The 22,425-nt window shown below is 46.7% G+C and overlaps 1 protein-coding gene across 2 annotated transcripts in view; it reads right to left on the reverse strand.

Annotated features, from left to right (window-relative positions):
* Window positions 1–15,306: 15,306 nt before the first annotated feature.
* raly (RALY heterogeneous nuclear ribonucleoprotein) overlaps window positions 15,307–22,425 on the reverse strand; it is a 163,752-nt gene continuing 156,633 nt past the window's right edge. For both annotated transcript variants that reach the window (XM_084173560.1, XM_084173559.1), the window contains one exon: window positions 15,307–15,881. The gene's annotated coding sequence lies outside the window, so the exon portion shown is untranslated. The remainder of the gene's footprint in view (window positions 15,882–22,425) is intronic.

Consider the following 22,425-nt stretch of genomic DNA (forward strand, 5'->3'; position numbering starts at 1 on the left):
CAAAGACTTTACTGAGTTACAGTTCATATAAGGAAATCAGTGAATTCAAATACATTCCCCATTGGCTCCCCTATGCTGTCCCAGGCCCACCCATGGCTGCGTCCCTGCCCAGTCAGTGAAATCCATAGATTAGAGCCTAGGGAATGTATTTGAATTCACTGATTTCCTTATATGAACTGTAACTCAGTAAAGTCTTTGAAATTGTTGCATGTTGCATATATATATATACAGTGCATTCGGAAAGTATTCAGACTCCTTGACTTTTCCCACATTTTGTTTCTTAACCGCCTTATTCTAAAATGGATTTAAAAAAAATTCTCATCAATCTACACACAATACCCCATAATGACAAAGCAAAAACAGGTTTATAGAAATGTTTGCAAATGTATAAAAAACAGATGCCTTATTTACATAAGTATTCAGACCCTTTGCTTTGAGACTCGAAATTGAGTTCAGGTGCATCCTGCTTCCATTGATAATCCTTGATGTTTCTACAACTTGATTGGAGTCCACCTGTGGTAAATTCAATTGATTGGACATGATTTGGGAAGGCACACACCTGTCTATAGTCACGCCTGCTCCCGCTCCGCCTCCCAGTCTTCCCAGCGTCAGTCGTTACATCTATATAAGGTCCCACAGTTGACAGTGCATGTTAGAGCAAAAAACAAGCCATGAGGTCGAAGGAATTGTTCGTAGAGCTCCGAGACAGGATTGTGTCGAGGCACAGATCTGGGGAAGGGTACCAAAACATTTCTGCAGCATTGAAGGTCCCCAAGAACACAGTGGCCTCCACCATTCTTAAATAGAAGAAGTTTGGAACCACCAAGACTCTTCCTAGAACTGGCCGCCCGGCCAAACTGAGCAATCGGGGAGAAGGGCGGTGACCAAGAAACGGATGGTCACTCTGACAGAGCACCAGAGTTCCTCTGTGGAACTCTTCCAGAAGGACAACCATCTCTGCAGCACTCCACCAATCAGGCCTTTATGGTAGAGTGGCCAGATGGAAGCCACTCCTCAGTAAAAGGCACATGACAGCTCGCTTGGAGTTTGCCAAAAGACACCTAAAGACTCTCAGACCATGAGAAACAGATTCCCTGGCACCATCCCTATGGTGAAATATGGTGGTGGCAGCATCATTGTCACGAATTCCGCCGAGACTGCTCCTCCTCCTTGTTCGGGCAGGCTTCGGCGTTCGTCGTCCCCGGAGTACTAGCTGCTACCGCTTGATGTTCTCCATGTTCGTTTGGTTTTGTCTTGTTGGTGCACCTGTTTCGTTTTATGTATTGATTATGTCACCTATAAGTTTCCTTTGGTTTTGTTTGCAGTTGTGTGTTGTTGTCCGCCTGTCCGCTGGTGTATGTTATTGTTTTCTAGTTGTTAGTGTTTTACGCACTGTCTGCGTAATCGCTCGCCTCCTGTGTTTTGAGGCCCGTTATTTTGTATTTGTCTTTTTGACATTAAAGTCGTTTTCGACTAAGCTTCTGTGTCCTGCGCCTGACTCCAACACCGCATCCACATCAGCTTCTGACAGAACAACACACCATACTATGGAGTCAGCAGGAGCAGCGGCGGCGACCGAGTCGCTGGAGGATCGGGTCAGCTGCCAGGACGCCAGGATCCAGCAACTCGGCTCCGCCATGCAGGAGGTGATGAACACCCTGCGCCGATGGGAAAGGGGAGGCGTGCCCACACCTCCTCCTACATTACCACCACCATCGGCCAGCCCCACCAGACCAGCTCCGGAATCCAGTGGAATTCGGCTCTCGCTCCCGAGGGCGTATGATGGCACCGCAGCCGGGTGTCAGGGGTTCCTCCTTCAGGTGGAACTCTACCTGGCCACCATACACCCGGCGCCCTCGGGATACGAGAGCGTTTCCGCCCTCATCTCCTGTCTCTCCGGCAAGGCGTTGGAGTGGGCCAACGCCGAATGGAGGGGAATAGACGCCGCCACCATCAGCTACGCGGAGTTCTCCCGCCGCTTCAGGGCTGTTTTCGATCACCCTCCTGAGGGTAAAGCGGCGGGGGAGCGTCTGTTCCACCTCCGACAGGGGAAGAGGAGCGCACAGGAGTTCGCCCTGGATTTCCGGACTCTAGCGGCGGATGCGGGGTGGAATGAGAGGGCCCTCATCGACCACTATTGGTGTAGCCTGCGTGAGGACGTTCGTCGAGAGCTGGCCTGCAGAGACACCAATCTGTCCTTCGACCAGCTAGTGGACATGTCCATCCGTCTGGATACCCTGCTGGCCACCCGCGGACGTCCCGAGTTGGGGCCGTCCATTCCATCCCCCAGCACCTCCGAGCCGAGCCCTATGGAGCTCGGGGGTGCTGGCGCTAGAGAGAGAAGGAGAGAGAACCCGAGGGGGGCCGTCCCCTGCACCAGCTGTGGCCGTGGAGGACACACTGCGGCTAGGTGGTGGGGAGGGTCTCCAGGGAATCGGGGCAACAGGTCGCACACTGGGGAGTCATTTCAGGTGAGTAGGCGCCCCACTCACCCAGAGCTCTCTGTTGTTCACTTGTGTATACCTGTGATATTTTCTCAGGTTGCATCTCATTCCCAGCATAAGGCGCTAGTCGATTCAGGCGCAGCTGGGAATTTTATTGATCGGAAATGTTGTTCTAAGTTAGGGATTCCCCTCCTGCCCGTCGATGCACCCTTTCCTGTCCATGCCCTAGATAGCCGCCCGTTGGGATCTGGGTTGATTAGGGAGGTCACAGCGCCACTAAAGATGAAGACGCAGGGGGGTCATGAGGAGATTATTCAGTTGTACCTAATTGACTCTCCTGCGTATCCCGTGGTGCTGGGGCTTCCTTGGTTGATCACCCATGACCCCACCATTTCGTGGCAACAGAGGGCTCTCAAGGAATGGTCTGGCCAGTGTGTTGGGCGATGTTTAGGTGTTTCCGTTGGGGCGACCACGGTGGAGAGTCCGAACCAAGTGCCCGCAATGCACATTCCCCCTGAGTATGAGGATTTGGCACTCGTGTTCAGCAAGACGAGGGCGACGCGATTGCCACCTCATAGACAGGGAGATTGTGCGATAAACCTCCAGACAGGTGCGGCACTCCCGCGGAGCCATGTGTATCCTCTGTCTCAAGTGGAGACGGCGGCTATGGAGACATACATAGCTGAGTCCCTGAGACAAGGATACATACGGCCCTCCACTTCCCCTGCGTCCTCAAGTTTCTTTTTTGTGAAGAAGAAGGATGGAGGGTTGCGCCCGTGTATTGATTACCGTAGTCTCAATCAGATCACTGTGAAATACAGTTACCCTCTTCCTCTGATTGCGAGTATGACTGAATCATTACGCGGAGCGCGTTTCTTCACAAAACTGGATCTCAGGAGCGCTTATAACTTGGTGCGCATTAGGGAGGGAGATGAATGGAAGACGGCATTTAGTACCACCTCAGGTCATTATGAGTATCTTGTCATGCCATACGGGTTAATGAATGCTCCTTCAGTCTTCCAATCATTTGTGGACGAGATCTTCCGGGACCTGCATGGGCAGGGAGTGGTAGTGTACATTGACGACATCCTAGTGTACTCTGCTACACGAGCCGAGCATGTAGCCCCGGTGCGCCGAGTGTTGGGTAGGCTGTTGGAGCATGACTTGTATGTCAAGGCAGAGAAATGTCTGTTTTTCCAGGAGTCCATCTCCTTCTTGGGTCATCGGTTGTCCGCGTCAGGGGTGAAGATGGAGATTGACCGTGTGTCAGCCGTGCGTAACTGGCAAACCCCAACCACTGTTAAAGAAGTGCAGCAGTTTTTGGGTTTTGCCAATTACTACCGGAGGTTTATCCGGGGTTTTGGACAGGTGGCAGCTGCCATTACTTCCCTGCTGAAGGGGGGCCCGGTGCATTTGCAGTGGTCGGCTGAAGCGGACAGAGCGTTTTGTAAACTGAACGACCTGTTCACTTCGGCTCCGGTGCTGGCGCACCCGGACCCCGCTTTAGCGTTCCAGGTAGAGGTGGACGCGTCAGAGGCCGGTATTGGGGCAGTACTCTTGCAACGCTCCGGCACGCCTCCTAAGCTCCGTCCCTGCGCTTTTTATTCTAAAAAGCTCAGCCCGGCGGAACGTAATTATGACGTAGGGGACAGGGAGCTGTTAGCCGTGGTTCAAGCCCTAAAGGTGTGGAGGCATTGGCTTGAGGGGGCTCAACACCCTTTTCTCATTCTGACTGACCATCGTAACCTGGAGTACATCCGGGCAGCTAGGAGATTGAACCCTCGTCAGGCTAGGTGGAACATGTTTCTGACCCGGTTCGTTTTTAAGATCACTTACATCCCAGGGTCCCAGAACGGTAAGGCAGACGCCCTGTCCCGGCGGTATGACACAGAGGAGAGGTCCATTGAGCCCACTCCCATACTGCCGGAGTCTTGTCTGGTGGCACCGGTGGTATGGGAGGTCGATGCGTAAATTGAGCGGGCTTTACGCACCGACCCTACTCCCCCAGAGTGTCCAGTGGGTCGGACGTACGTGCCGCTCGAGGTCCGTGATCGTCTCATTTATTGGGCTCATACGTCACCCTCCTCTGGACATCCAGGTATTGGCCGGACAGTGCACTGCCTTAGTGTTAAGTACTGGTGGCCAACTTTGGCTAGGGACGTGAGGGTTTATGTCTCCTCCTGCTCGGTGTGCGCTCAGTGTAAGGAGCCTAGACACCTGCCCAGGGGGAAGTTACAACCCCTGCCCGTTCCACAATGGCCGTGGTATCACCTCTCGGTGGACTTTGTCACGGACCTTCCCCCCTCTCAGGGGAATACCACTATTCTGGTCGTTGTGGATCGGTTCTCTAAGGCCTGTCGTCTCATTCCAATGCCGGATCTCCCTACTGCCCTACAGACCGCTGAGGCTTTGTTCACCCAGGTCTTCCGGCACTACGGGGTTCCCGAGGATATAGTGTCTGATCGGGGTCCCCAATTCACCTCTAGAGTCTGGAGGGCATTCATGGAACGCTTGGGGGTCTCGGTTAGCCTTACCTCGGGTTACCACCCTGAGAGTAACGGGCAGGTGGAGAGAGTGAACCAGGATGTGGGTAGGTTTCTGAGATCCTATTGCCAGGGCCGGCCGGAGGAGTGGTCGGGGTATATCCCCTGGGCAGAGATGGCTCAGAACTCGCTTCGCCACTCCTCTACTAACCTGACCCTTTTTCAGTGCGTGTTAGTGTATCAGCCGGTTATGGCACTATGGCATCAGAGCCAGATCGAGGCTCCTGCAGTGGATGAGTGGTTTCGGCGCTCGGAGGAGACGTGGAACGCTGCACACGTACATCTGCAGCGGGCCATCCGCAGGCAGAAGGCGAGCGGCGATCTCCACCGCAGTGAGGGTCCAGTATACGCCCCTGGAGATCGAGTCTGGATCTCGACTCGAAACCTGCCCCTTCGCCTGCCCTGGCGGAAGCTTGGCCGGCGGTTTGTGGGGCCATTTAAAGTCCTGAGGAGATTGAACGAGGTGTGTTACAAGTTGCAACTGACTAATGACTATCACATTAACCCCTCGTTCCATGTGTCTCTCCTCAGGCCGGTGGTAGCTGGTCCACTCCAGGAGAGTGAGATAAGAGAGACCCCTCCGCCCCCACTGGACATCGAGGGGGCTCCGGCGTACTCAGACACTCTGACAGAGCACCAGAGTTCCTCTGTGGAACTCTTCCATAAGGACAACCATCTCTGCAGCACTCCACCAATCAGGCCTTTATGGTAGAGTGGCCAGATGGAAGCCACTCCTCAGTAAAAGGCACATGACAGCTCGCTTGGAGTTTGCCAAAAGACACCTAAAGACTCTCAGACCATGAGAAACAGGATTCCCTGGCACCATCCCTATGGTGAAATATGGTGGTGGCAGCATCATTGTCACGAATTCCGCCGAGACTGCTCCTCCTCCTTGTTCGGGCAGGCTTCGGCGTTCGTCGTCCCCGGAGTACTAGCTGCTACCGCTTGATGTTCTCTATGTTCGTTTGGTTTTGTCTTGTTAGTGCACCTGTTTCGTATTATGTATTGATTATGTCACCTATAAGTTTCCTTTGGTTTTGTTTGCAGTTGTGTGTTGTTGTCCGCTGGTGTATATTATTGTTTTCTAGTTGTTAGTGTTTTACGCACTGTCTGCGTAATCGCTCGCCTCCTGTGTTTTGAGGCCCGTTATTTTGTATTTGTCTTTTTGACATTAAAGTCGTTTTCGAACTAAGCTTCTGTGTCCTGCGCCTGACTCCAACACCGCATCCACATCAGCTTCTGACAATCATTCTGTGGGAATGTCTTTCAGCAACAGGGACTGAGAGACTAGTCAGGATCGAGGGAAAGATGAACGGAGCAAGTCAATCCGGAAAATTTAAAGAACTTTAAAAGTTTCTTCAAGTGCAGTCGCAAAAACCATCAAGATGAAACTGGCTCTCATGAGGACCGCCACAGGAAAGGAAGACCCAGAGTTACCTCTGCTGCAGAGGATAAGTTCATTAGAGTTACCAGCCTCAGAAATTACAGCCCAAATAAATGCATCACTGAGTTCAAGTAACAGACACATCTCAACATCAACTGTTCAGAGGAGACTGCGTGAATCAGGCCTTCATGTTCGAATTGCTACAAAGAAACCAATACTAAAGGAACCAATAAGAAGAAGAGACTTGCTTGGGCCAAGAAACATGAGCAATGGACCTTAGACCAAATTGGAGATTTTTGGTTCCAACCGCCGTTTTTGTGAGACGCAGTGTGGGTGATGGATGGTCTCCGCATTTTTTATTTCCCACCATAAAGCACGGAGGAGGAGGTGTTATGGTGTTGGGGTGCTTTGCTGGTGACACTTTCTTTCATTTATTTAGAATTCATGGCACACTTAACCAGCATGGCTACCACAGCATTCTGCAGTGATACGCCATCCCATCTGGTTTGGGCTTAGTGGGACTATCATTTGTTTTTCAACAGGACAATGACCCAACACACCTCCAGGCTGTGTAAGGGCTATTTGACCAAGAAGGAGAGTGATTGAGTGCTACATCAGATGACCTAGCCTCCACATTCCCCGACATCCACACAGATGAGATGGTTTGGGATGAGTCGGACCGCAGAATGAAGGAAAAGCAGCAAACAAGTGCTCAGCATATGTGGGAACTCCTTCAAGACTGTTGGAAAAGCATAACAGGTGTGCAAAGCTGTTATCAAGGCAAACGGTGTCTCTTTGAAGAATCTCAAATATAAAACACTTTTTTGCTTACTACATGATTCCATATGTGTTATTTCATAGTTTTGATATCTTCACTATTATTCTACAATGTAGAAAATAGTAAAAATAAAGAAAAACCCTTGAATGAGTAGGTGTGTCCAAATTTTTACTGGTACTGTAGTTTAGGGTCACTTAGAAATGTCCTTGTTTTCGAAAGAAATTAATTTTTTTTGTCCATTAAAATAACATCAAATAGATCAGAAATACAGTGTAGACATTGTTAATGTTGTAAATGGCTATTGTAGCTGGAAACTGTGACACTCTGGCTCCGGGACTTTTGTATTTGAGCCAGGGTGTATTTTGTTTTGTTGGGTATTTGGGTGATTTTCTATGTTTGCAGTCCTGTGGGGTTAATTTCTAGGTTTGGTCAATGACTCCCAATCGGAGGTAACGAGTGTCAGCTGTCGGCTCGTTATCTCTGATTGGGAGCCATATTTAGCTGTATGTTTTCCTGTGGGAGTTGTGGGTTTTTGTTCCTTTTGGTCAGTGTACCGTGGACTTCATTGAGTCGTCTTTTGTTTGTAGTTCGATAACGTTTATTTAATAAAGTCATGTTTCTTGGACACGCTGCGCCTTGGTCATACTTGGACGACATAGACGACCGTGACAGAAAAACCCACCATAAGAGGACCAAGCAGCGTGTCAAGCGGCAACAGGACCCAGCTCCAAAGGATTCTTGGACATGGGAGGAGATACTGGCTGGAAAGGGTCCTTGGGCACAACCGGGAGACTATCGCCGCCCTCGTGAAGAGCTGGAGGCAGCTAAAGCCGAGAGGAGGTGGTATGAGGAGGCAGCACGGAGTCGAGGCTGGAAGCCCGTGGGTACTACCCAAAAATTTCTTGGGGGGGGGCTTAAAGGGAGTGTGGCGAAGTCAGGTAGGAGACCTGCGCCTACTCCCTGGACTTACCGTGGAGAGCGAGAGTACGGGCAGACACCGTGTTACGCAGTAGAGCGCATGGTGTCTCCTGTACGCAGGCATAGCCCGGTTCGGTACATTCCAGCTCCACGTATCGGCCGGGTTAGAGTGAGCGTTGAGCCAGACGTCATGAAGCCGGCCCAACGCATCCGGCTACCAGTGCGTCTTCTCGGGCCGGCGTACATGGCACCAGCCTTACGCATGGTGTTCCCGGTTCGCCCACATAGGCCGGTGCGGGTTATTCCACCTCCCCGTACTGGTCGGGCGACGGGGAGCATCAACCCGGGTAAGGTTGGGCAGGCTCAGTGCTCAAGGGGGCCAGTAAGCCTGCACGGTCCGGTATTTCCGGCGCCACCTCTCCGCTCCAGCCCAGTACCACCAGTGCCTACACCACGCACCAAGCCTCCTGTGTGTTCCCCGAGTCCTGTGCGTCCTGTTGCTGCTCTCCGCACTAGGCCTTATGTGCGTCCCCAGGGTCCAGCATGCCCTGTTCCGGCTCTCCGCACTAGGCCTTATGTGCGTCCCCAGGGTCCAGCATGCCCTGTTGCTTCTCCCCGCACTAGGCCTTATGTGCGTCCCCAGGGTCCAGCATGCCCTGTTCCGGCTCTCCGCACTAGGCCTTATGTGCGTCCCCAGGGTCCAGCATGCCCTGTTGCTTCTCCCCGCACTAGCCCTGAGAGGCGTGTCCTCAGCCCGGTACCTCCAGTTCCGGCACCACGCACCAGGCCTACGGTGCGCCTCAGACGGCCAGAGTCTGCCGTCTGCCCAACGGGGCCTGAACTGCCCGTCTGCCCAAAGGCGCTTAAGCCGCCCGTCTGCCATGAGCCTTCAGAGCCGTCCGCCAGACCGGAGCCGCTAGAGCCTTCTGCCAGACAGGATCAGCCAGAGCCTTCCGCCAGACCGGATCAGCCAGAGCCTTCCGCCAGACAGGATCAGCCAGAGCCTTCCGCCAGCCATGAGCAGCCAGATCCGTTAGCCGGCAATGAGCAGCCAGATCCGTCAGCCAGCCATGAGCAGCCAGATCCTTCAGCCAGCCATGAGCAGCCAGATCCGTCGGCCAGCCATGAGCAGCCAGATCCGTCGGCCAGCCATGAGCAGCCAGATCCGTCAGCCAGCCATGAGCAGCCAGATCCGTCAGCCAGCCATGAGCAGCCAGATCCTTCAGCCAGCCATGAGCCGTCCAGCCAGGATCCGCCAGAGCCGTCCAGCCAGGATCCGCCAGAGCCAGCCAGCCAGGATCCGCCATTGAGTCCGGCGCTGTCCCTTAGCCCGGTGCTGCCCCTTATCCTGGTACTGCCCCTTAGTCCGGTGCTGCCCCTTTGTCCGGTGCTGCCCGTTAGTCCGGTGCCGCCCCTTAATCCAGTGGGGTTTAGTTGGGGGGTGGTCATGTGGAGGAGGCTACGGAAGCGGATAGTGACTAAGGTGGGGTGGGGACCACGACCAGGGCCAGAACCGCCACCGTGGACAGACGCCCACCCAGACCCTCCCCTAGACTGTATGCTGGTGCGCCCGGAGTGCGCACCTTTAGGGGGGGGTACTGTGACACTCTGGCTCCGGGACTTTTGTATTTGAGCCAGGGTGTATTTTGTTTTGTTGGGTATTTGGGTGATTTTCTATGTTTGCAGTCCTGTGGGGTTAATTTCTAGGTTTGGTCAATGACTCCCAATCGGAGGTAACGAGTGTCAGCTGTCGGCTCGTTATCTCTGATTGGGAGCCATATTTAGCTGTATGTTTTCCTGTGGGAGTTGTGGGTTTTTGTTCCTTTTGGTCAGTGTACCGTGGACTTCATTGAGTCGTCTTTTGTTTGTAGTTCGATAACGTTTATTTAATAAAGTCATGTTTCTTGGACACGCTGCGCCTTGGTCATACTTGGACGACATAGACGACCGTGACAGAAACGGCTGATTTTAAATGGAATATTTACATAGGCGTACAGAGGCCCATTATCAGCAACCATCAGTCCTGTGTTCCAATGGCCCATAGGCAACAATGTCGCCTATTGGCACAAACCCACCGTCGCTGGACCAGACAGGACTGGTAAAAAGTGCTCTTCGCTTACGAGTCACGGTTTTGTCTCACCAGGGGTGATGGTCGTATTCGCGTTTATCGTCGAAGGAATGAGCGTTACACCAAGGCCTGTACTCTGGAGCGGGATCGATTTGGAGGTGGAGGGTCTGTCATGGTCTGGGGCGGTGTGTCACAGCATCATCAGACTGAGCTTGATGTCATTGCAGGCAAACTCAACGCTGTGCGTTACAGGGAAGACATCCTCCTCCCTAATGTGGTACCCTACCTGCAGGCTCATCCTGACATGACCCTCCAGCATGACAATGCCACCAGCCATACTGCTCGTTCTGTGCGTGATTTCCTGCAAGACAGGAATATCAGTGTTCTGCCATGGCCAGCGAAGAGCCCGGATCTCAATCCCATTGAGCACGTCTGGGACCTGTTGGTTCGGAGGGTGAGGGCTAGGGCCATTCCCCCCAGTAGTGTCCGGGAACTTGCAGGTGGAAGAGTGGGTTAATATCTCACAGCAAGAACTGGCAAATCTGGTTCAGTCCATGAGGAGGAGATGCACTGCAGTACTTAATGCAGCTAGTGGCCACACCAGATACTGACTGTTACTTTTGATTTTGCCCCCCCCCCCCCTTTGTTCAGGGACACGTTATTCCATTTCTGTTAGTCACATGTCTGTGGAACTTGTTCAGTTTATGTCTCAGTTGTTGAACCTTGTTATGTTCATACAAAAATTTAGACATGTTAAGTTTCCTGAAAATAAACGCAGTTGACAGTGGGAGGACGTTTCTTTTTTTGCTGAGTTTATAAATATGCTTGTTTAACTTTATCTTGTTTGCCATTCCAAAAAAGTGATATATTTTTTGCACGCATGATTTGCAAAAGCATTCTCCTGGAGTCAGTTGAGTCATCAATAAATATGTAAACTGCGATATCACTAGAGAATGAATCAGTGTAATCTTCCCGTAAATTGATAGGTGTTTCCCTCTCCAAGGTTTCAAGATTCTAACTAGTTTTCGATAAAAGTTAATAGTTGTAAGATCGCTAAACTTTTCTGGGATAATGTACACCAAGCACATCGACTTCACCATCTGCCCATTTAATCGGGAGACCACATGGCAATTTAAAGTTTGAATCTTTTAGAGACCCAATCCGTAATATAGTAGTACACTTATCATAGTTAGGTTTTAGTTGAGAGAAACTGGAGACATTTTCCAGGTCCTCAATGAGGCCCTTCAAGGTTGAAGATTGAGGACTCAAGAGAAAACTTGAATCATCGGCATACATTGATAATTTTGTCTCTAATCCCTTCATTTTTTGCCCCTTATTGTTAACATTAGATCAGATTTTTAAAGCTAACAGTTAAATAGCCATAATACATAGGTATGGTGACAGAGGGAAAGCTTGTTTTACACCTCTTGACAATTCAAAGTTCTCAGTTGCACTCCGCCTCAAAGATTTTGATTTCGATTGATTTCAGTCCATTCACTCAGTCCCTGATTAGAGAGTAAGGATGAAAACCAGTAGTGCTGTGGCTCACATACACTTTTAGAAATAAAGGTGCTATCCAGAACCTAAAAGGGTTCTTCGGCTGTCCCCATAAGAGAACCCTTTGAAGAACCCTTTTTGGTTCCAGGTAAAACCCTTTTGGGTTCCATGTAGAACCCTTTCCAAGGAGGCTTCCATATGGAACCCAAAAGGGTCCTACCTGGAACCAAAAAGGGTTATTCTATGGGAACAGCCGAAGCACCCCTTTGGAACTTTTTTTTCTAAGAGTGTAGAGATTATATACACTCAGTGACCAGTTTATTAGGTACACCACCCCATTCACAAAATGGTTAGCTCCTACAGACAGTGAATCATGTGGCTGTGGCTTGCAGACAGGCATTCAGGCATTCAGTTACTGTTCGATTGAGTGTTAGAATGGGCAAAATGAGTAACCTAAGCGACTATGAGCGTGATATGATCGTCAGTGCCAGGTGCGCCGGTTTCAGTATCTCAGAAATGGCAGGCCTCCTGGGCTTTTCACACACGACAGTGTCTAGGGTTTACCAAGAATGGTGCGACAAACAAAAAACATCCAGTCAGCAGTAGTCCTGTTGTAGCTTGTTGATGAGAGGTCGAAGGAGAATAGCAAGAATCGTGCAAGCTAACAGGCGGACCACAAACAGGCAAATAATGGCGCAGTACAACGGTGGTGTGCAGAACGGCATATCGGAACACACAACTCGTCAGTTCTTGTCACGGATGGGCTATTGCAAACGACCACACCGGGTCTCCACACCTATCAGTTAAAAACAAGAAGTCAGGCTGTTCTGGAGGCAAAGGGGGATCCGACCTGGTACTAGATGGGTTTACTGTCCACTGAGTGTGTGTTCTCATTTTATTTCAATGTAGGGTCAGATGTGAATATCTGCAGCCTACTGAATGAAAACAACCTTCCTCATGAGCCCGATTCAGTGTGGGAGCCGTTGGCTCCAACCCAAACACTCTCTGTCAGCGTCAACTTATAGATCAATAAATAAACACGTGTCTGTCGGGGAGGCAGCGTGACGAACCGGGGAAATTGGTGTCCGGCGCTGTGTTCATTTGGCTTGGGTCTCCTGGGCCTCACTCTGTGTTTGCTCAGAGGAGAAATTGGGAAATGTGATCACAGTGGAATCAGAAACAGATTCCTGACACTGTGGCGTGTTTGTCTTCTGAAAGCCTTGCAATATCACAGTGGCTGAGGAGGTCGAAACGCAAGTGAAGTTGAGCCTTTTAACCTTGAACGCCATATTAGAGAAAACAATCGGGATAATTTCCCTAATTTTGATAACTTTCCCGCCTGGGTCAAGTTTAATGTGAGCAATTTCTCACTAGATATCTGTAACTGACATTGTAGCTTAGAGCCAAGTAAGACAGATTTGTTGTTTTTAACATTTACTACAGTAAATGGGGGATTTGGTCAATTTGATCTTGAATCTTGGATGGTCAGTCCTGTTGCATAACAGGTTTTCAAGTGAGTCATTTTGAGTTTTGGTGGATTTTGATGTACGTATCCATACATTATCTACAGAATTCTCAGAGAAACAAAACTGATTTAAATCTGCAAGCATAGTATACATTTCACTGAATATTGTGCTACAATATTCATTAATGGTACTCACAGTTGGTCTTCAAAATATACCAAGAAAAAGGATTTTGGATGGACAAGACAAGTCCCTATATGAACTCAATATATTATTTTGGGTCGATAAATAAGTGGTGGCTGATTTTCTGCATATTTTTCTAATTATTATTGCTCACCCACCTTTTCAAAGAAGACCTTAATTGTTTACTCTTTACTCTTTCTAGTTAGCTAGAAAAGCCCAGATGTTATCCATGTGAGTGCGCTAGTATTTATTCATGTTCCTACATTCAAGTCAATAAAGCACTTTACCAGAATTTATATAATGTTTGACTAGCTGCCATGCTGTTTGGACCAGGCTGTCTTTCAATAGCACAGCTGTGAATAAGCATCAGAGTAGTTTTGTTCGGACATATTTTGTCTCATACAAATGCCCGGTGGCCATGCACATTACAAGTCATGAGTGACAATCGAAAGTTTCTTTGCTTCACTTGAGTATTTCGACATTCAGAACAACTTGCCTTTTATTGCAGGATGGAGTCCATTTCTGATAGGTGGCTACTGAGGGAATTGAATGTAATATCATGCAATAGAACTTATGGTTGAGCAAACATTCATTCAGACAGCGAGTGACGCCAGTACAATACTGTGCTAAAGCCAAAACACACACAAATGTCATATGTGACCTCAAATACCTCCGCATCACAACACTGAAGGGGCCTATGAAAATAATTAGTTGTTATAGTTTCCTTGTTTTTTGAGATATCAAAAATCAAATTCAGTGTGGGTCATCTTAGGGACATCCATGATAGCAATGACAAGTTTCAAGTTGATATGCCACTGTGGAATGGATTTACAGTGGTTTAAATGGACACGTAAAATCCGATTTTTGATTTGTCAATAACTCTTCTTTTGACCAATCCCTTAGCTTTTCTCAAACCAAGTTAAGACGTACGATGGGCCTACATACCAAATTTGGACTTATGGTTAATGAGAATAGGTTTTTCAAAGGATTTTCAAAATGTTCAAGATGGAGGAAAATCTATCCTGACGGACCTTATAGGTCCTTGCGGAAAATTTGATCAGCATGAGGAAAGACACCTACATACAACGTTTTTAATGTCTTGAAACGGGGCGACAGATATGAGGGTTTACGTGAGACTGCTTATAACAGTTTATAGGCGAATCGGTGCCATTCATTTTAACCAAGTTACTCATGGCATCTAGTTTCTGTTTTCCAAATTAGCAAAAAGTTTCCAATCTATGCTTAAGTTATTTGACCATGTCAAAAAAAATACGGAATAATTCAGAATAACAATGTTTCACAGCTTTGTTCTGAACCCCTAATAAAGCATTAAGTATGGAAAAAAAATGCATGCACTCACTAACTGTAAGTCGCTCTGGATAACAGCATCTGCTAAAATGACTAAAATGTTTAAAACAATTTCTCATTGAACATTCCTAAATAGAGCTTGATAAATCAAATAGCAGCCTTAACTAGTGTTTACTTACTTACTTGCTGTCAAAATGGCATTCCATCTGTTCTTTATTCATGTCAACCTGTTCCCCATCGTCCCAAATAGTTTTTGTTCCGCAAATCCTGTTCAGGCAAGGTGAGTTTGGTCTTGTTCAGGTGAAAAAGCCAGAACTTTCATCTTGATATTAAACAGACACAGCCAAGACACTTTGATATTTCTTAAGCAAGATCATTAACGACTTGCGTAAACATGAAAAGTCTTTACCTGGTTGTAACAGAGACCAGTTGGTTGTAATCTGGTTGTATAATATCCCAGAAAAATGGTTTACAACCAGAAAGTTATGTCATTAAGACGTTCTGTGCCACATTTTGCCTGCTTGGAATACTACTGACCTGTTAACTTGAATTAACCCAGTGGCAAGCTCACAGACCAGAAATGTTGGTAATTATTTGTTTTAATGGAAGTTAGCTTGCTTTACTCTCTCACCCTGTTTCATGAAAACCCTTCCAGGCTCTGCAGTTCTGCAGAGATTTTCGAAAGGATATGTGCACCTGCAGTGAAAGCATAAGTCCAAGTCACAAGTTCACGTAGTTTATTTACATCTGTAAAGATCTCTTGCAGCCTTGAAAATGCAAGCAGAGGAATATACACAGTCATTAAAAATAACAGTTGGATCTATTTAAGATCAGCATATAAATAAGACAACAGAAACATTGTGAAAACACAAAATACTGAGGAAAGAAGAACAGGGGTAGGATGGAGACTGGACAAGGAGTGATTTGATGGTTCTGTACCATACAGTAGAAAAACTTAATTTATTTCTTTCGCTAGTAGCATTCCTCAGTTTTAAATGTTCTGTTCGTTCTGGACGAGTGGGAACCCCATGGTTATAGAACAATTTCACAGGTCCTTGATTCCTGTATTAATTGTCCGGTGGTGTCATTTGGAGGTGTAGTGGCTTTCTGTGAGATCTCAGTTTGAAGGGAGCGGCTCCCCCTCTCTGCTTAACAGTGGAGCTGTAAGTCTGTCAGTCTCATCTGTGGCCGGTGTTGCGGGTTTTGACGGCACCCTATGGTTTGAGTGTCTTCCTGTGGAGTCTGTGGTACTAAAACAGTTTCCAGTTGACAATCTTTTTTTCTCTCCCCGCTGACTGGACAAGAAAAGGAAATCAGTATTAAGATGTGTCTGCGAACAGGGAGAGCACCAGAGCATGCTAAGACCCAAAAAAGAAAAACCTCTTGGCTGGATTACTGTCAATCCTCACATGTGGTTTTTATTTTCCCTCAATTGCTTTTAAAGCTGAATAGCAAACATGAAATATTTCCCCCTTACTTCAGAGACAAACAAAAGAGGGAAAATTCCGACAGTGCATTAATAATTTAGGTATGGTCTGGGGGCATGCCCATCACCGGCCAGTCACTGCTGATTCTGGGGCTTGTAGGGTTAATACAAATATATACAATATATACAGGATGTAGTAACCAAAAAAGTGTTTTCAAAAATCAAAATATTTTTTATATTTGAGATTCTTCAAAGTAGCCACCCTTTGCCTTGATGACAGCTTTGCACACTCTTGGCATTCTCTCAACCAGCTTCACCTGGAATGCTTTTCCAACAGTCTTGAAGGAGTTCCCACATATGCTGAGCACTTGTTGGCTGCTTTTCCTTCATTCTGCGGTCCGACTCATCCCAAACCATCTCAATTGGGTGGATGTCGGGGGAATGTGGAGGCCAGGTCATCTGATGCAGCACTCAATCACTCTCCTTCTTGGTCAAATAGCCCTTACACAGCCTGGAGGTGTGTTGGGTCATTGTCCTGTTGAAAAACAAATGATAGTCCCACTAAGCCCAAACCAGATGGGATGGCGTATCACTGCAGAATGCTGTGGTAGCCATGCTGGTTAAGTGTGCCTTGAATTCTAAATAAATCACAGAAAGTGTCACCAGCAAAGCACCCCACCAACATAACACCTCCTCCGTGCTTTATGGTGGGAAATACACATGTGGAGATCATCCACTGCGTCTCACAAAATCGGCTGTTGGAACCAAAAATCTCCAATTTGGTCTAAGGTCCATTGCTCATGTTTCTTGGCCCAAGCAAGTCTCTTCTTCTTATTGGTTCCTTTAGTAGTGGTTTCTTTGTAGCAATTCGAACATGAAGGCCTGATTCACGCAGTCTCCTCTGAACAGTTGATGTTGAGATGTGTCTGTTACTTGAACTCATTGATGCATTTATTTGGGCTGCAATTTCTGAGGCTGGTAACTCTAATGAACTTATCCTCTGCAGCAGAGGTAACTCTGGGTCTTCCTTTCCTGTGGCGGTCCTCATGAGAGCCAGTTTCATCTTGATGGTTTTTGCGACTGCACTTGAATAAACGTTTTAAGTTCTTAAAATGTTCCGGATTGACTGACCTGTCGGTTCTCTTTGCGTATTTGAGCTGTTCTTGCCATAATATGTACATGTCACAACACAACTGATTGGCTCAAATGTATTAAGAAGGAAAACATTTCCACAAATTAACTTTTAAGAAGGCACACCTGTTACTTTAAATGCATTCCAGGTGACTACCTCATGAAGCTGGTTGAGAGAATGCCAAGAGTGTGCAAAGATGTCAAGGCAAAGGGTGGCTATTTACAGAATCTCAAATATAAAATAGTCTTGAAGGAGTTCCCACATATGCTGAGCACTTATTGGCTGCTTTTCCTTCACTCTGAGGTCCAACTCATCCCAAACCATCTCAATTGGTTAGAGGTCGGGTGATTGTGGAGGCCAGGTCATCTGATGCAGCACTCCATCACTCTCCATCTTGGTAAAATAGCCCTTACACAGTCCTGTTGAAAAACAAATGATAGTCCCACTGAGCCCAAACCAGATGGGATGGCGTATCACTGCAGAATGCTGTGGTAGCCATGCTGGTTAAGTGTGCCTTGAATTCTAAATAAATCACAGACAGAGTCACCAGCAAAGCATCACACCTCCTCCTCCATGCTTCATGGTGGGAACTACACATGCGGAGATCATCTGTTCACCTACTCTGCGTCTCACAAAGACACATTAAGAAATTCCACAAATTAACCTTTAACAAGGCATACCTGTTAATTGAAATGTATTCCAGGTGACTACCTCATGAAGCTGGTTGAGAGAATGCCAAGAGTGTGCAAAGCTGTCATCAAGGCAAAGGGTGGCTACTTTGAAGAAACTCAAATATAAAATATATTTTTTGATTTGTTTAACACTTTTTTGGTTACTACATGATTCCATATGTGTTATTTCATAGTTTTGATGTCTTCACTATTATTCTATGATGTAGAAAATAGTACAAATTAAGAAAAACCCTTGAATGAGTAGGTGTGTCCAAACTTTTGACTGGTACTGTATATATTGGAGTAAACGAACAGACAATAATACTTCTACTGCTTACAGAAATAGTTAGCGCCAAAAGTATTGGGATTGGGTTGTTTTTTTTGTTTTTGGGGTGGGGGGACACTTTGGGGGCACTTTGGATTTCAAATGATACAAGTGCAGACTATCAGCTTTAATTTGAGGGTATTTTCATCCATATCGGGTGAACCATTTACAAATTATAGCACTTTTTGTACATAGTCTCCACATTATAGGGACCAAAAGTATTGGGACAAATTCAATTATATGTGTATTAAAGTAGTAAAAGTCCCATAGTCATAGCACACAATAACTACATCAAACGTGTGACTACAAATTTGTTTGATGCATTTGCTGTTTGTTTTGGTTGTGTTTCAGATGATTTTGTACCCAATAGGAACAAATGATAAATAATGTATTGTGCTGAGGAGTATTTCTGTCTGTAATAAAGCCGTTTTGTGGGGAAAAACTCATTCTGATTGGCTGGGCCTGGCTCCCCATTGGGTGGGCCTGGCTCCCAAGTGGGTGGGCCTATGCTGTTCCAGGCCCACCCATGGCTGCGTCCCTGCCCAGTCAGTGAAATCCATAGATTAGGGCCTAGGGAATGTATTTGAATTCACTGATTTCCTTATATGAACTGTAACTCAGTAAAGTCTTTGAAATTGTTGCATGTTGCATTTATATTTTTGTTCAGTGTATATATATATATATACACAGTCCATTCGGAAAGTATTCAGACTCCTTGACTTTTTCCACATTTTGTTACTTAACAGCCTTATTCTAAAATTGATGATTTTTTTTTCTCATCAATCTACACACAAACCCCATAATGACAAAGCAAAAACAGGTTTATAGAAATGTTTGCAAATGTATAAAAAACGATACCTTATTTACATAAGTATTCAGACCCTTTGCTATGAGACTCGAAATTGAGCCCAGGTGCATCCTGCTTCCATTGATAATCCTTGAGATGTTTCTACAACTTGATTGGAGGCCACCTGTGGTAAATTCAATTGATTGGACATGATTTGTAAAGGCACACACCTGTCTATTGTCACACCTGCTCCCGCTCCGCCTCCCTGGCGCTCGAAGGCGATCAGGTGAGCCCATCATTACGCACACCTGTCACCATCGTTACACGCATCAGCGCTTCATTGGACTCACCTGAACTTCATCACGGCTTAATTACCTCCCCTATATCTGTCTGTTCCTATGATTGATCCCCGTGTCAGCATTAATGTCGTTATGTTTCCCCGTCCAGATGCTGTCCGTCTTTTGTTTCATGTCTGTTTATATTAAATATTCACTGTACTTGCTTCTCGTCTTCCCAGCGTCTGTCGTTACATCTATATAAGGTCCCACAGTTTACAGTGCATGTCGGAGCAAAAAACAAGCCATGAGGTCGAAGGAATTGTTCGTAGAGCTCTGAGACAGGATCTGTGTCGAGGCACAGATCTGTGGAAGGGTACCAAAACATTTCTGCAGCATTGAAGGTCCCCAAGAACACAGTGGCCTCCACCATTCTTAAATAGAAGAAGTTTGGAACCACCAAGACTCTTCCTAGAACTGGCCGCCCGGCCAAACTGAGCAATCGGGGGAGAAGGGCGGTGACCAAGAAACGGATGGTCACTCTGACAGAGCACCAGAGTTCCTCTGTGGAACTCTTCCAGAAGGACAACCATCTCTGCAGCACTCCACCAATCAGGCCTTTATGGTAGAGTGGCCAGATGGAAGCCACTCCTCAGTAAAAGGCACATGACAGCTCGCTTGGAGTTTGCCAAAAGGCACCTAAAGACTCTCAGACCATGAGAAACAAGATTCCCTGGCACCATCCCTACAGTGAAATATGGTGGTGGCAGCATCATGCTGTGGGGATGTCTTTCAGCGACAGGGACTGAGAGACTAGTCAGGATCGAGGGAAATATGAACGGAGCAAAGTACAGAGAGATCATTGATTAAGGTCCTGAGCGCTCTGGACCTCAGACTGGGGCGAAGGTTTACCTTCAAACAGGACAATGACCCTAAGCACACAGCCAAGACAACGCAGGAGTGGCTTCGAGACAAGACCCTGAATGTCATTGAGTGGCCCAGCCGGAGCCTGGACTTGAATCCGATCGAACATCTCTGAAGAGACCTGAAAATAGCTGTGTAGTGACGCTCTCCATCCAAACTGACAGCACTTGAGAGGATCTGCAGAGAAGAATGGGAGAAACACCCCAAATACAGGTGTGCCAAAAAATTTGCTAAAATTTCTAAAAAACAGTTTTTGCTTTGCCGTTATGGGGTATTGTGTGTAGATTGATGAGAAAAAACAAATCAATTTAATCAATTTTAGAATAAGGCTGTAACGTAACAAAATGTGGAAAAAGTCAAAGGGTCTGAATACTTTCCGATTGCACTGTAAATACACTACCAGTCAAAAGTTTGGACACACCTACTCATTCAAGGGTTTTTCTTTATTTTTACAATTTTTTACATTGAAGAATAATATTCAAGACATCAAAATGTAGTAACCAAAAAAGTGTTAAAAAAATCAAAATATATTTTATATTTGAGATTCTGTAAATAGCCACCCTTTGCCTTGACATCTTTGCACACTCTTGGCATTCTCTCAACCAGCTTCATGAGGTAGTCACCTGGAATGCATTTCAAGTAACAGGTGTGCCTTCTTAAAAGTTAATTTGTGGACATTTTTTCCTTCTTAATACATTTGAGCCAATCAGTTGTGTTGTGACATGTACATATTATGGCAAGAACAGCTCAAATACGCAAAGAGAACCGACAGGTCAGTCAATCCGGATTTTTTTATTTATTAAAGTGCAGTCGCAAAAACCATCAAGATGAAACTGGCTCTCATGAGGACCGCCACAGGAAAGGAAGACCCAGAGTTACCTCTGCTGCAGAGGATAAGTTCATTAGAGTTACCAGCCTCAGAAATTGCAGCCCAAATAAATGCATCACTGAGTTCAAGTAACAGACACATCTCAACATCAACTGTTCAGAGGAGACTGCGTGAATCCGGCCTTCATGTTCGAATTGCTACAAAGAAACCACTACTAAAGGAACCAATAAGAAGAAGAGACTTGCTTGGGCCAAGAAACATGAGCAATGGACCTTAGACCAAATTGGAGATTTTTGGTTCCAACCGCCGATTTTGTGAGACGCAGTGGATGATCTCCGCATGTGTATTTCCCACCATAAAGCACGGAGGAGGTGTTATGTTGGTGGGGTGCTTTGCTGGTGACACTTTCTGTGATTTATTTAGAATTCAAGGCACACTTAACCAGCATGGCTACCACAGCATTCTGCAGTGATACGCCATCCCATCTGGTTTGGGCTTAGTGGGACTATCATTTGTTTTTCAACAGGACAATGACCCAACACACCTCCAAACTGTGTAAGGGCTATTTGACCAAGAAGGAGAGTGATTGAGTGCTGCATCAGATGACCTGGCCTCCACATTCCCCCGACATCCACCCAATTGAGATGGTTTGGGATGAGTCGGACCGCAGAATGAAGGAAAAGCAGCCAACAAGTGCTCAGCATATGTGGGAACTCCTTCAAGACTGTTGGAAAAGCATTCCAGGTGAAGCTGGTTGAGAGAATGCCAAGAGTGTGCAAAGCTGTCATCAAGGCAAAGGGTGGCTATTTGAAGAATCTCAAATATAAAACACTTTTTTGCTTACTACATGATTCCATATGTGTTATTTCATAGTGTTGATGTCTTCACTTTTATTCTACAATGTAGAAAATAGTAAAAATAAAGAAAAACCCTTGAATGAGTAGGTGTGTCCAAACTTTTGACTGGTACTGTAGTTTAGTGTCACTAGAAATGTCCTTGTTTTCGAAAGAAAAGCATTTTTTTTGTCCATTAAAATAACATCAAATAGATCAGAAATACAGTGTAGACATTGTTAATGTTGTAAATGGCTATTGTAGCTGGAAACTTCTGATTTTTAATGGAATATCTACATAGGCGTACAGAGGCCCATTATCAGCAACCATCAGTCCTGTGTTCCAATGGCCCATAGGCAACTACGTCCTCTGTAGCTCAGCTGGTAGAGCACGGCGCTTGTAACGCCAAAGTAGTGGGTTCGATCCCCGGGACCACCCATACACAAAAAAATGTATGCACGCATGACTGTAAGTCGCTTTGGATAAAAGCGTCTGCTAAATGGCATATTATTTTTATTATAACGTCGCCTATTGGCACAAACCCACCGTCGCTGGACCAGACAGGACTGGCAAAAAGTGCTCTTCACTTACGAGTCACGGTTTTGTCTCACCAGGGGTGATGGTCGTATTCGCGTTT

Source organism: Coregonus lavaretus (genome assembly GCF_964263955.1).
Source record: "Coregonus lavaretus genome assembly, chromosome: 12".
Lineage (NCBI taxonomy): Eukaryota > Metazoa > Chordata > Actinopteri > Salmoniformes > Salmonidae > Coregonus > Coregonus lavaretus.